At 38.7% G+C, this 14051-nt stretch overlaps 1 long non-coding RNA gene across 1 annotated transcript; it reads right to left on the bottom strand.

Annotated features, from left to right (window-relative positions):
• Nucleotides 1-10087: 10087 nt before the first annotated feature.
• On the bottom strand, nucleotides 10088-10959 carry LOC113323783. The gene is made up of 3 exons (XR_003347842.1): nucleotides 10879-10959; nucleotides 10580-10703; nucleotides 10088-10472 (listed from the first exon to the last, which is right to left on the bottom strand). It is a non-coding gene; the product is annotated as an uncharacterized LOC113323783 (long non-coding RNA).
• Between the last annotated feature and the right edge of the window lie 3092 nt (nucleotides 10960-14051).

Raw genomic sequence — 14051 nt, forward strand, 5'->3', positions numbered from 1 at the left:
CATCAGGAAGGTGCATATGTTCACCGTCAGCCCGATGTGGACCCCACACGATCGGTCTCTCCAAAGGAGAAGCACAGCTCGCCAAACCGTTTGGCCAAAGTCACGTGTACGTGACTGTTTCAAGAAGGGGAGGCTTGCACGACGGAGAGCCATCTTCACGCATGCCCAAACGATCCACCCAAAATTGGCGCCCATGTGTGGATTCGGTCAAGCCAAAGAGGGATGTTTGCGCACCTCTTAAAAACCCTAAAATTCCATCAACAGTCGCAAATATATGCCGTAAACCATCTCGTCCGTCCAACTTTGCCAGCTTGGTCGGACAACCTAGGTTAAAAACTAGGAAACCGATGAAGCACCTCAATGATCATCGTCCACCACTCTTCCACAGGGAGTAATCGACCAGGGGATGGCTCGTCCATGTGGCCCACAAACGATCACTCGGAGATGGTTGGACATGATGTTGTTTTAAGACGCTTAATCCACGACTTATTCAGTCAAGCTTTAAAACAGCGATGCTTCATGCATATCGATTGTTTTGATCTGCGTGCTTGAAAACTATGCCTTACATGCATCGAGCATACACGATATTTCATGAATATTGATTCCTTAAATAACTTAGTTATTTAACTTAATAGCGCCGTATGCTATTCCCTGCGGTGGGTCCCACGATCCGCTCGTTCGAGACGTCAAGCATGTCACAAGCTGGGGGATACTTACTGGGGTATTGGTCTGGCGGTTTACAGCGTGCAACGCGCCATTACGAGAACGTGTCTGGAAAAGGTGGACAGTTAACAGTGATAAGGGAAGTGGTAAAATATGTGATCGTTTGACAATCATCATACACGACCCCACTACTCCATCACTTCACCTCCTACACTTTCTACGAGATGAGGGTTGCGCTCAATGACTTGTATAAATAGGTTCTCCGACCTATTTTCAAACAACACAGAGAAACCAAGTGTTGTCACAGTATCTAGAAAACACCCAGAACAGATAGCTTACATTGTGCAAGCCATTTCAACATTATGATACAAGTCATAAACAACCAACACCTTCACAATCTCAACACCTTCTTCGCTTCCCCCCCTAAGATCAACCCTTCTCCTTCACCTTGTGACCGAATTCAATCTGGAACGACCATTTCTTGGTTTAGGACAGAGTCTTACAGATTGATTTCTCGAACCTAAAAGCATTCCCGTGCAATGCATTTGTTTAGGGTTTGAACTCGTTTCTCATCAACACACCCCAAATTACCAAAAAATAGCAGTATCAGTTTTCACCCATAAACAATGACTTATTCATAAGTTGGAGGCGTGGGAATACAGACGGAACTAGGAGAACTATAGGTTTAGTTGCTTGGTCTCAACTATACGAAGTTAGTTTTAATTTTGTGTAGCGGCTTAATCATGAGAGTATTCAATTCTGGACAAGGTCCCAGAGTTTTTCTGCATTTGCGGTTTCCTTGTTAACAAAATCTTGTTGTGTCATTTACTTTTATTTTCCGCATTATAATTATTTTATTATAATTAAAGTAAATTACACAAAACGTTAAGTCCTATTTACTTGATAAGTGATCCCATTGTGTTTGGTTAAGTCCGAACCTTTTTATCAAGTAAACATACTTCGTTGTTGTATTGTATCGATCTCGTATCCATAGACGATCACACGAAGTGTGAGCCGATTAGTTGCATTGTCTCAACTCAGTCCATAGACAATCACTTTCGGAGAAAGGACTTATAGGTAGGAAAAGTTTTAAATTGAGGTATATTTGGGTACCCTCGTCTTTTCAATTGGTATCAAAGCAGGCAAACACGAAAAGATCTAACAATCTGTGTTTGGTGCGATCCAACCTATAAGAATGAACTCGAGTTCTCATGAATCAACTTCAATTAACGTACCGCCAAGATTTGACGGAACAAACTATCTATGGTGGAAATCTGCTATGATATCTTTTCTTCAATCACGAGACTTTAATACATGGCTATTAGTCAACGATGATTATATTCGTCCAAAGATAGAAAATTCGGAAACTGAGTTTAAACGCTTAGTAGATTTTTCGAACGAAGAAAAGGCACTTGCAAAGCAGAATTCAGATGGTTTGAATGCTATAATACATGTTGTAAGTCGTGATCTTAAACATCATGTATCAATATGTCAAACTTCAAAGGAGGCTTGGGATAATATTCAGATAGTATTCGAAGGAAATTCATCAGAGAAAGAAGCTAGACTTCAAACTCTTGAATGAGTGAAAGCACAGACTAAGGGGGAGTAACATATCATTAATTGATATAACAAAGACGTGCAGATTGAAAATCTACCTATCTAACCTTTAGGGGGAGTATTAGCTTTGTTATTATAATGTCAAAAATGACATTTTTAAGGATTGAATGTATGCAGATTACCGTGCTGTTGAATTCGGGAATCAAGCGTATGTGTAATGAATTCTTATAATTTGTTTATCCATATGATGTAAGAGTTTTGTCACTAAAATTGACAAAGGGGGATATTGTTAGAGCATATATCGGTTGAACCCACCAAGCGTTGATATGTCAATTTTGGTTGTCATATTTTAGTGAATCAAAACTCATGTTAAGAGTCGCTTGATTATGTACTAGAGTCAACTTCGTATAGGTTAGCTTGAAAGTATTAGGATATGAGACTTTACAAGTATTGCGAAGACTTGAAGATGTGAATAAGCAAGGAGCTACAACGACAACATCATCCTTCCACTTGAGGTTAGTGATATTTGACTTGAACTGTCTCATTCCCTAACGTATCTTTCAAGTCGTGCATATTGAAAACAAAACTGCGAAGCATGATTGAACTCTAGATAGACATAGTATAAAGGAATACAATACGAGGTTTATTGCTTAACCATTAAACTTTTTAGATAAGACATCGAAATAATCGTTTAAATGCTATTGTGATTATGTATGGGTATGAGGTGAGGATTTCATCATAGGGAATAATGTTTTACATGTGTTCTAAGGAAGTAAATTCATTAACTTGGTTTGTGAATCGAAAAGTAAATTTACAGGTGTTATTGGTATTGTTATTCATTGCATATCTTTTGAACAACCAATATGTGTGATTAGTATAACCGTTCATGACTTGTTTGTGTTCTTGGTAAAACTATTCACAAGGGCCTAACTTATGTATTGGTATTACTTTTATTAGTGAAACCGATCTTAAGTAATCACATGAGATGGTATGATCGAGTTTGTGATTTTATGTCTGACCAAATCTGGGTAAAGGGGAACCGATCCTAGTAAGAGGTGCAGTACATCACAAAGGGGAATCGATCCCTATATAAGGTGCAGCAAGTTAATAGCTGAAAAAGTTGGGGTACAACAACCACACCCAATATTTCGCTTAGCAATCTGTATGGACAAACTCCAATATATTTTCTAGAGAATCAACTAGACAGTCAGACTCAATCTAGATAAAAATTATATCAAAGAGTTTATATCTCAATCTCTCGATTTGATTTATACTCAAGCAAATAGAAATCTGCGAGTCTTTATCAAATACTAGAGAGATAACTTGAACGGTACCAAAGACCAATGTTCAAGTATCAAATCAATTTCAATCAACAACCAATGGTCGTATTTCCAATTGATTGATTCTAACGCACAACCTGTGATATTTCAATTATAAAGATAAACAATATAATGCGGAAATAGAAATAACACAGACACCAGAATTTTGTTAACGAGGAAACCGCAAATGCAAAAAAAACCCGGGACCTAGTCTAGATTGAACACACACTGTATTAAGCCGCTACATACACTAGCCTACTACAAACTAACTTTGGTATGGACTGTAGTTGAACCCCAACCAATCTCACACTGATCCAAGTTACAGTTATGCTCCCACGTCTCTGATCCCAGCAGGATGCTACGCACTTGATTCCCTTAGCTGATCTCACCCACAACTAAGAGTTGCTACGACCCAAAGTCGAAGACTTTAATAAACAAATCTGTCTCACAGAGAAAAGTCTATAGAATTGAATAAATCTGTCTCCCACAGAAATACCCAAGAGTTTTTGTTCCGTCTTTTGATAAATCAAGTTGAACAGGAACCAATTGATAACCCGGACTTATATTCCCGAAGAACATCCTAATATTATCAATCACCTCACAATAATCTTAATCGACACGGCGAAATAAGATATTGTGGAATCAAAAACGATGAGACGAAGATGTTTGTGACTACTTATATATCTTACTTATCGGAGATATCAATCTCAAGCCAATCCTTACGATTGCACTCGTACGATAGAATATGCAAGATCAGATCACACAACTACGAGAAAGTAGTATCGGTCTGGATTCACAATCCCAATGAAGTTTTTAAGTCGTTAACCTGGTTTAGAAGAATAAACCAAAGGTTAAAGAAGAATCGACTCTATCTTACACAACTAGTATCACACGTAAGGTGTGGGGATTGGGTTTCCCAGTTGCTAGAATTCTCCCTTATATAATCTTTCAAATCAGGGTTTGCAATCAATGTTAGCTTGGTAACAAAGCATTCAATATTCACCGTTAGATGAAAACCTGATTAGATTCAAGCTAATATCTTTCAACCGTTAGATCGAAAACTTAGCTTGTTACACACAAATGAAATGCACGTTTCTAGGTTTGTGTAACCGTACCCAAGTATGTACGTTTGTTGGTTTAACAATAATTAACTAAATGGTTAGCCATATGAGCATTCATATCAACCATATTCTTCTTCACCATAACTAGTTCAAGTGACTCAAATGAACTAGTTAGAGAGTTGTTCAATTGCAAGGAAATCTTATGTAACTACACAAGACACAATCGAAGAAAAAACGATTTGATTCACTCGAATCGGTTCATGAATTTTATATCCACGGTTTGCAATTAGCATTCCTTAGTTTATATAAACATGAGTTCACAAACAATCTTCTTTAGATATAAACTAACTCAAGTTCGCGGACTGGGTTCGCGGACTTAAGTTCTCGGAAGGAGTTCTCAAACTCCAGCAGATTTTCTCGGGTCGAGAACTTCCGCCAGTTCGCAGACTTAGTTCATGGCTCTTGTTCTTGATCAACAAAGTTCGCAAACTTCGGTTTAACGAATAAGGACTTATACATATATGCGTTTCCACAACAATGCTTATATCCATCATTGGTTATATAATCTGAACTCTCATTTCAATCATTGAAACATTCTCAGAGGACGTTATATAATTGTTATTCACGAACCATTTTTGGTCAGAGCAATTTTCAAAGTGATTGAAACATGACATGACTTTCGTCACTAAGTAAAGATGAACTTGGTTAAAGTGAAAGCTTACCAACACATATTTCGAGAAATAGATAGGCGAGATTATCTCGGCTCGAAATACCAAATGTGTATAACCAAAGTCTATATGTCAAAACGAGTTTTGTCTCAAGATAGGAGATAGAGTAGATAGACTTTTGAGTGATAGATAAGTTCAAGTCTCCACATACCTTTTTGTCGACGAAGTTCCACCAGTTCCTTGAGTAGTTCTTCGTCTTGTATGATAATCCTCCATGGAGTTCTTGAGCTCAACTACACTTTATATCCTAGTCCGAGACTTAGCTATAGTAGACTAGAAATCAAGACTTATAGTTTTGATCACTAACATTGACAAACATGCTTGAGATAGCAAAGCATGCGAGTTCGACCGAGCAATACTCTAACAATCTCCCCCTTTGTCAATTTTAGTGACAAAACTATCAATACATATGGAATACAAAAAAGATAAAGATACTTAAGTAGCTCCTATTGTTAGAACATTGCTCGGTCGAACCCGCATACGTTGCTATCTCAAGCATATTTGTCAATGTTAGTGATCAAAACTATAAGTCTTGATTTCTAGTCTATTATAGCTAAGTCTCGGACTAGGATAGAAAGTGTAGTTGAGCTCAAGGAATTCATGAAGATTCATCATACAAGTAGAAGAACTACTCAAGGAACCGGTGGAACTTTTCGACAAAAAGGTATGTGAAGACTTGAACTTATCTAACACTCAAAAGTCTATCTACCCTATCTCCTAATCTTCGAGACAAGAAGTCGTACGCTATATATATAGACTTTGATTATACACATTTGGTATTTCGAGCCGAGTATACCTCGTCTATCTATATCTCGAAATATGAGTTGGTAAGCTTTTCGCTTTAACCAAGTTTATCTTTACCATGTGACGAAAGTCATGATATGTTTCAATCATCTTGAAAATTTCTTTGACGAGAAATGGTGTAACAATTGTATAACGTCCTCTAAGAATGTTTCAATGATTGAAATGAGAGTTTAGATTACATAACCAATGGTGGACATAAACATTGTTGTGGAAATACATTTATGTAAAAGTCCTATTCCTTGAACCAAAGTGTTTATGGTGGTTTTTAGCTTAGGTTTAAAATCGTAAAACCTTAGTCAGACAGTGACGTCACACTTGAGTAATAATGTCGCCACTAGCACATTTATTGAACCATTCAAAATATCTGCGTAAAATTATCGGGGTACCTTTTTTATATGCCATGCTCCACGGCAGAGCCCTCGGTACTGAATGGCATCATCTCTGCACATGTCAGCCGCGCATGCTAGCCAAACATTCCAATCACGCGTGCCACATATTTTAAACAAGGGTTTCGACACGCTAAACCCTAATAGCCATATATCCGCGCCAAAGGCATGCCAACCATGCCATCCGCACCACCGTGCCAATGACATGCCATGCCATCCACATCTCCGCGCCAAAGGCATGCCAACCATGCCATCCGCACCGCCGTGCCAATGACATGCCATGCCAGCCACATCTCCGCGCCAAAGGGATGCCTACCATGCCAGCCGCACCATCGTGACAATGGCATGCCATGCCAGCCACATCTCTGCACCAAAGGCATGCCAACCATGCCAGCCACACTACTGTGCCAATGGCATGCCATGCCAGCCACATCTCCGCGCCAAATGCATGCCAACCATGCCAGCCGCACCATCGTGCCAATGGCATGCCATTCCAGCCACATCTCTGCGCCAAAGGCATGCCAACCATGCCAGCCACACCACCATGCCAATGGCATGCCATGTCAGCCACATCTCCGCGCCAAAGACATGTCAACCATGCCAGCCGCACCACCGTGCCAATGGCATGCCATGCCAGCCACATCTCCGCGCCAAAGGCATACCAACCATGACAGCCTCACCGTAAATCCAATGGCATGCCATGCCAGCCACACCTCCGCACCAAAGCCATGCCTCCATGACGCTGGCTTCCAAACGAAGGGTTGCAACAATCAACGGCCGCCCTTTCTTCTGAGTTGCAAATCTCAGCCGTCCAAATTCGCCACCAAACGCGTGGCAACTTTTGGACCAATGCCAAGACCAAATTTTGGCCGCGCCTAAACTATGCCAAAACCCTAATTTTGGTCGCGCCTAAAACTATGCCAACATCCTAGCTTGGCCGCGCCTAAACCATGCCAAAAGCCACGTCGGCCATGCCTCCATGCCGCTGGCTGCCAAATGAAGGGTTGCAAAAATCAACGACCACCCTTCCTTCTGAGATGCAAATATCAGCAGTTCAAGTTCGCCACCAAATGCATGGCAACTTTTGGCCGAATGCCAAGCCCTAATTTTGGCCGCGCCTAAACTATGCCAAAACCCTAATTTTGGCCGCGCCTAAAACTATGCCAAAATCCTAGCTTGGATGCGCCTAAACCACGCCAAAGCCATGCCGGCCATGCCTCCATGCCGCTGGCTGCCAAACGAAGGGTTGCAACAATCAACAACCACCCTTCCTTCTGAGATGCAAATCTCAGCCGTCCAGGTTCGCCACCAAACGCGTGGAAACTTTTGGCCCAATGCCAAGCACTAATTTTCGCCGCGCCTAAACTATGCCAAAACCTTAATTTTGGCCGCGCCTAAAATTATGCCAAAATCATAGCTTGGCCACGCCTAAACTATGCCAAAATCCACGCCGACCATGCCTCCATGCCGCTGGTTGCCAAACGAAGGGTTGCAACAATCAACGGCCACCCTTCCTTCTAAGATGCAAATCTCAGCCGTCCAAGTTCTCCACCAAACGCGTGGCAACCTTTATCCCAATGCCAAGCCCTAATTTTGGTCGCGCCTAAACTACGCCAAAACCCTAATTTTGGCCGCGCCTAAGACTATGCCAAAATCCTAGCTTGGCCGCACCTAAACCATGCCAAAGCTATGCCGGACATGCCTCCATGCCGATGGATGTCAAACGAAGGGTTGCAACAATCAACGACCACCCTTCCTTCTGAGATGCAAACCTCAGTCGTACAAACTTGCCACCAAACGACTTGTGGCAATCTATTGGCTACGGTGCCAACTCTTGGCCATGGTGCCAAAACCCTAATTTGGCCACGGTGCCAAAGCCCTAATTTAGCCACGCTAAAGCCATGCCGGCCATGCCTCCATGCCGCTGGCTGCCAAACGGGGGGTTGCAACAATCAACGGCTACCCTTCCCTCTGAGATGCAAATCTCAGCCGTACAAGCTTGCCATCAAACGACTTGTGGGAATCTCTTGGCTTTGGTGCCAACTCTTAGCCACGGTGCCAAAACCCTGATTTGGCCACGGTGCCAAAGCCCTAATTTATCCACGGCGCCAAATCCCTAATTTGGCCATCCTAAACCATGCCGTCCATGCCTCCATGCCACTGGATGCCAAACGGAAGGTTACAACAATCAACGGCTATCCTTCCTTCTGAGATGCAAATCTCATCCGTACAAGCTCGCCACTAAACCAAACGACTTGTGGCAACCTTTGGCTACGTTGCCACACTAGTACAAATCTTCACATTCGCCACGCTTAATCACCGTGTCCATAGGCGTTTGGTCATGGATTTTTTTCACTCCAAAAATGTGGCATCAGGTGTCGTGACAAACAAGTACCTTTATGGCTACAGACATTTTGAGTGGCTATAAAATATGATTTACCATGGTCATAACTCTAAAACCGTGTTTATATGGTACTCATTATTTTATTATTGTAGTTAAGCATTTTCACTATCACCATGGCCATAGGATCCTTATAGACACACAATTTGATTATATGTGACTAAAGTTTACCTTAAAGTCACGTGAATTTTATTTTAGCCGTGGCCTTTGTCGTCAATTGGACACGCAAAATTCATTTTATCATGGCCAATTCATGAGTTGCAGTTACCTTAGAACCACACTAATTTTTCTTAACCATGGCCATCTCTATCATTTGGACACACGAAAAATAATTGAACATGGCCAATACATGACTTGTAGTCACGTTTAATCTATAGTACCATGGTCATCCATATTTTCGGACACGTGATAAATATTTTACATGACCAATTAATAAGTTATGGCCACTAAAATTTTGTAGCACCGTGACTAAAAACTTTCCAAAAACACATCAAATGTTTTCAATGTAGCTGTTGTTCACCTTTGCGACACAAAAACTACGACAAACCATGGCGATAAACTTTATAAAATGACACAAAACGTATTCAACGTGGCAAGTATTTTTTTTTGCCACTCGAAAATTGCAATTTTCATTACTCAATTTATTCTTTGGCCATTGTTTAAAATCTAAATAGTGGCCGTATTTTATATTCAACCCCAGTATTTGCCACTATATCAAGACTTCAGGGACATGTCGACCACTTCTTTCTATCATGTGTAGCAAAACTCACCTTAATCACACTACAATTAGAATTGAACCAAAATAATTAATCACACTACAATTAGAATTGAACCAAAATAATTTTTATTAACCATATGATAAACTCTCAATATCTGACCAATCGTGCAATAACCTTAAGATAACAAAATTTCAAAGGGAGATTTACAAGTTTAAACATCCAAATTCTACAGTCTATTTCTCTTAATAATTAGGCTGCAGTCTTGAGTCTTTTGCTGGATCTCCGAGACTTCAGTTCCCCACTCTTTGTATCTGAAGGTTTCTTGTTCTTTATCTTCTTAGTGTTTGAGTCAGCATCATGTTCATCAGGGTCTGAAAGTGGCTGGCCTTGCAGCAAGCAAGTGGATGTATAATTAGGGAACAAACCATGTTAACAGTTATATGCTCAGGATGCATAAGGTAATAACTTAAATGTTCTCTGTTAACTGCCTCAAAACATATAAATAGTATTATGCTAACAGTTATATGCTCATGTGCGAATTGTGGGAAAATATGTGCAGCGGGGACAAAATACAGTTATCTCATATTTGCTAGTGTTGGTTTCAAGCCAAAGCTAGAATACAGAAAAATAAGTAATTGGACCCAGGTATCACACAACACACAGCATTATAGCATTAAGCTACATTACAACAAGCATGTACATGGTTCCACATATTTGTTATAACAGGTAGACTAAATTAAGGAATAAAGATCACAAACTCTGTAGGCCAAGCTCAGTGCCTGCTTTTTTCGTCAAAGTTCCATCTTCCACTTCCAGCTGCTTATCAAACTCCTCCTGCACAAAAAAATTAGGGGATTAATAGTGTTAATCAATTAAAACAAACTTATTTGCACATTTACTCAAGCACAAGACAAATATCTAGGTAGTTTCAGTCGTGTTACAAGCTGTGCTGCCTTTTCCCTAACATCATCGCCATCGTATTCTCCATTTTTGTTTTGATGTGCCTTCCTCCACAGTAAAGACCGTGAAAGATTTTCATCTTTCACGAATCTCTTTTTCTTTAATCTAGTAATTAGCAAATACACAAGCCAAATATTAGATACATACTCTTCATATCGTTAGATGTACTCTTTAATTAAGCATACAAGCTAGTTAGATATATTCTTTAATTAAGCATACAAGCTAGTGAGATGTATTCATATGGAAATAATACTAATTTTTGATAAGAAACTGGACTTACTAATTTTTCCAACAGCTATCACCAGCGGAACTGGTGCCACTACCATCGCTATCTTCGTCTTCATCCTCTGACTCTCCTATATTCTGCAAGGCTTGAGCCTCCATGGCTGCAGTCTCATTGTCAGCATACTCATCATCATCATACTCTGGCTCCCATGGCTGTAGACATATCAGAAAACTGCATATACATATATGATTCAATCAAAGATGGTCTGAATTGAAGCACAGCTTCTTTTCAATCAAAAGTCAAAAGTTATTATTATTAAACTATAACAATCCCATGTAACCTAAGTTCAATTCTGTTTTAGTACCACTTACTCTTCGCCATTTGGCTATGGGAATAAGGAATAAGGATAGTTTACCTTGCAAACACAAATCGATAAAACATAACCCGCAATAACCAACCGATAGGGTATTAAGTGCTAAGGACAGAAATAAGCAACTTGACCACTAAACAGTCCCATGGAACAAAATCGTTTTTCATGTTCATTCTATATTAACTTCTCAAGTATGATGGTATTTATCTCCAATTCATAACTTCAGCGCACTTGACAAATATAATCAGAATAAAACATTCAAAGGAGGAAGCTTGAGTTTTTTAGATCAAAGAAACTGAAAAGCATGAGCCTGAGAATGAAGCCCTACGAATTAAATTAGCTGAGGGAAATTCAAAAGCATCACCACAATCCATTTTAGTACAGCTTACTAATTGCCTAGGGATTAAAGTAACAATGCTTCTGGAGATGTTAGGCTAAGCATCAAAGCACAAATGATAAAATGCAACCCACAAAATTCACCACCGTCAGGTAGGTTATGAATGAATTCATTCAATGATGGTCTGATTTGAAACCCATGCATCACAAGATTGTACACAAGTTCAGGTTCAATTACAGCACTGTAAAACAAATAAAAAGATAATCATACATTTCCTTGGGATATTATTACATTACGCATGTAAGCACAATGAGGCCAGGCCTTAGATTGAAAAGAACCACTTGATTTGAAACAGGGTATGCGACAAAACCCATATAGTAAAATTAGACATAGAGCAAATTTAAAATTGAAAGAGATAATAATGCTACATTGTTACAGAACCCACAAAATATAGGAGAGCCTGAGATAAAAAAGCACATGCAAGTATGAACGCAACATGGCATCTTAGCATTTGAAATAAGAAATGAAATATCTAGTAAAAATCATACAAAGATATCAACCTCTAAATGAACAATATGGAAGGTTTTAGATTGAACCCATTCTCCACAGGCAATAGATCATGAAGCCTATTTAACCCAAGTTCAGATTCAATCAAAAGTATGAACTTATGCATCTTTCCAATCAAAAATAATAGAACTAAAAAGGATATACCTTGGATGTTTTTGATATCTGAACTGATAATACCCCAAAACAGATATATCTCTTCACATCTCTGAACTGATTTTAGGATTGAACTCAAAAGAATTTTCTTTTGATTTCATCCCCACAAATTGAGATTGTTAGGGTTCAAATCGAAAAAAGAATTGACCGAGATTATTACCGCTAGATGTTCTTCTTCCATTCCTTGTCAAGATATTCTTGTTTACATCAGATTTTCATCCTACGACGATTCTGAAACATTTCCAAATTTGCAGACCAAATCTTCTCTGAATAACAACTAATTTTCTGCCAACATATCAGATTTCGAAGAATTTTTTTTTACCAAAGATAAACATAGTGATAAAGTGAGGAAGATACGCTAGAATAACCCCTAATTTTCTGCCAAAATATCAGATTCTGAAGAAATTTTTTTACTTAAGATAGAGATGGGAATGAATAGAGGAAGATAGAGATAGGAATGAAGATACGCTAGATCTTCTTTACATCGTTGACATCGTCTTTGTTTTTTTTAGTAGGCGTACACGCCATAAGTCCACGACTTAATAGCAAGAAAAAAAAGAAAAAAAAGTTTTAAGCAGCTCTGACTAGGGTTGACCGACCCCGATAAAAAAGTGTAACGAATTTTTGGCAAATTATTTTGTGAGTATAATAAAATTATTTTTTTTATATCAAAGCTAAAGATTTAATTTATTTTAAGTAACATTTTTTTAATGATATTGGACACGAGATTGTTTTATTTAAAAATCATACAAAATTTTTGTTGGTAGCCGAGCAACAAGCTGAGTCACAACTCCCTTTTGAATAGCGACACACAAATTATATCGCCACACAAATTTTATTAAAAGTAGAGTCTTGTAATATTTTGTAGTCATTGGGATAATTCCTGGTCTCGCGCTGCACAATCAAGGCGGTCTTTGGTCACGTAATATTTTCTAGTGGAATTGCAGTGAGATGTTGTCGGTAATCAAAATAGCACAATTTGTATTAAAAATTTATTATAGTTAAATGGCATTCACAATCAAAACAATTTAGCTAAATGGCATTTTTCAGTTGTCTGGGTAATTTTCGAGCTTCCAACATACTTTCATTATTAATATGATAGTAATGAAAACTCGTCTTTTAATTATATTAAATTGATAATTATTTGAGTATTTATAATGCAATTGAAAATTTAATTACATAATCAAGATTCGACACTTCAATTGAAAATTTGATCGAGTTGGAATGAGTTCGAGTAAGACTGAAGAAACTGGAACTTCATCCTTTCGAATTCATGCGATTTGCGTCAAAATTTAGTTACGCAATCAAGACTCGACACTTTAAAAATTAAAATTTTCATCGAGTTGGAATGAGTTCCAATAAAACTGAAGAAACTGGAACTTCATCCTTTCGAATTCAGGCGATTTGGGTCAAAATTTAGTTACCTAATCAAGACTCGACACATCGATTGAAAACTTGATCGAGTGAAAACAAGTTCGAGTAAGACTGGAGAAACTAGAACTTCATCCTTTCGAATTTAGGCAATTTGCGCCAAAATTTAGTTAAATAATCAAGATTCGACACTTCAATTGAAAATTTGATCGAGTTGGAACGAGTTCGAGTAAAACTGAAGAAACTAGAACTTCATCCTTTCGGATTCAGGCGATTTGCATCAAAATTTAATTACGTAATCAAGACTCGACACTTCAATTGAAAATTTGATCGAGTTAGAACGAGTTCGAGTAAAACTGAAGAAACTGGAACTTCATCCTTTCGAATTCAAGCGATTTAGGTAAAAATTTAGTTACCTAATCAAGACTC

The sequence above is a fragment of the Papaver somniferum genome, chromosome 11, assembly GCF_003573695.1.
Source record: "Papaver somniferum cultivar HN1 chromosome 11, ASM357369v1, whole genome shotgun sequence".
NCBI lineage: Eukaryota > Viridiplantae > Streptophyta > Magnoliopsida > Ranunculales > Papaveraceae > Papaver > Papaver somniferum.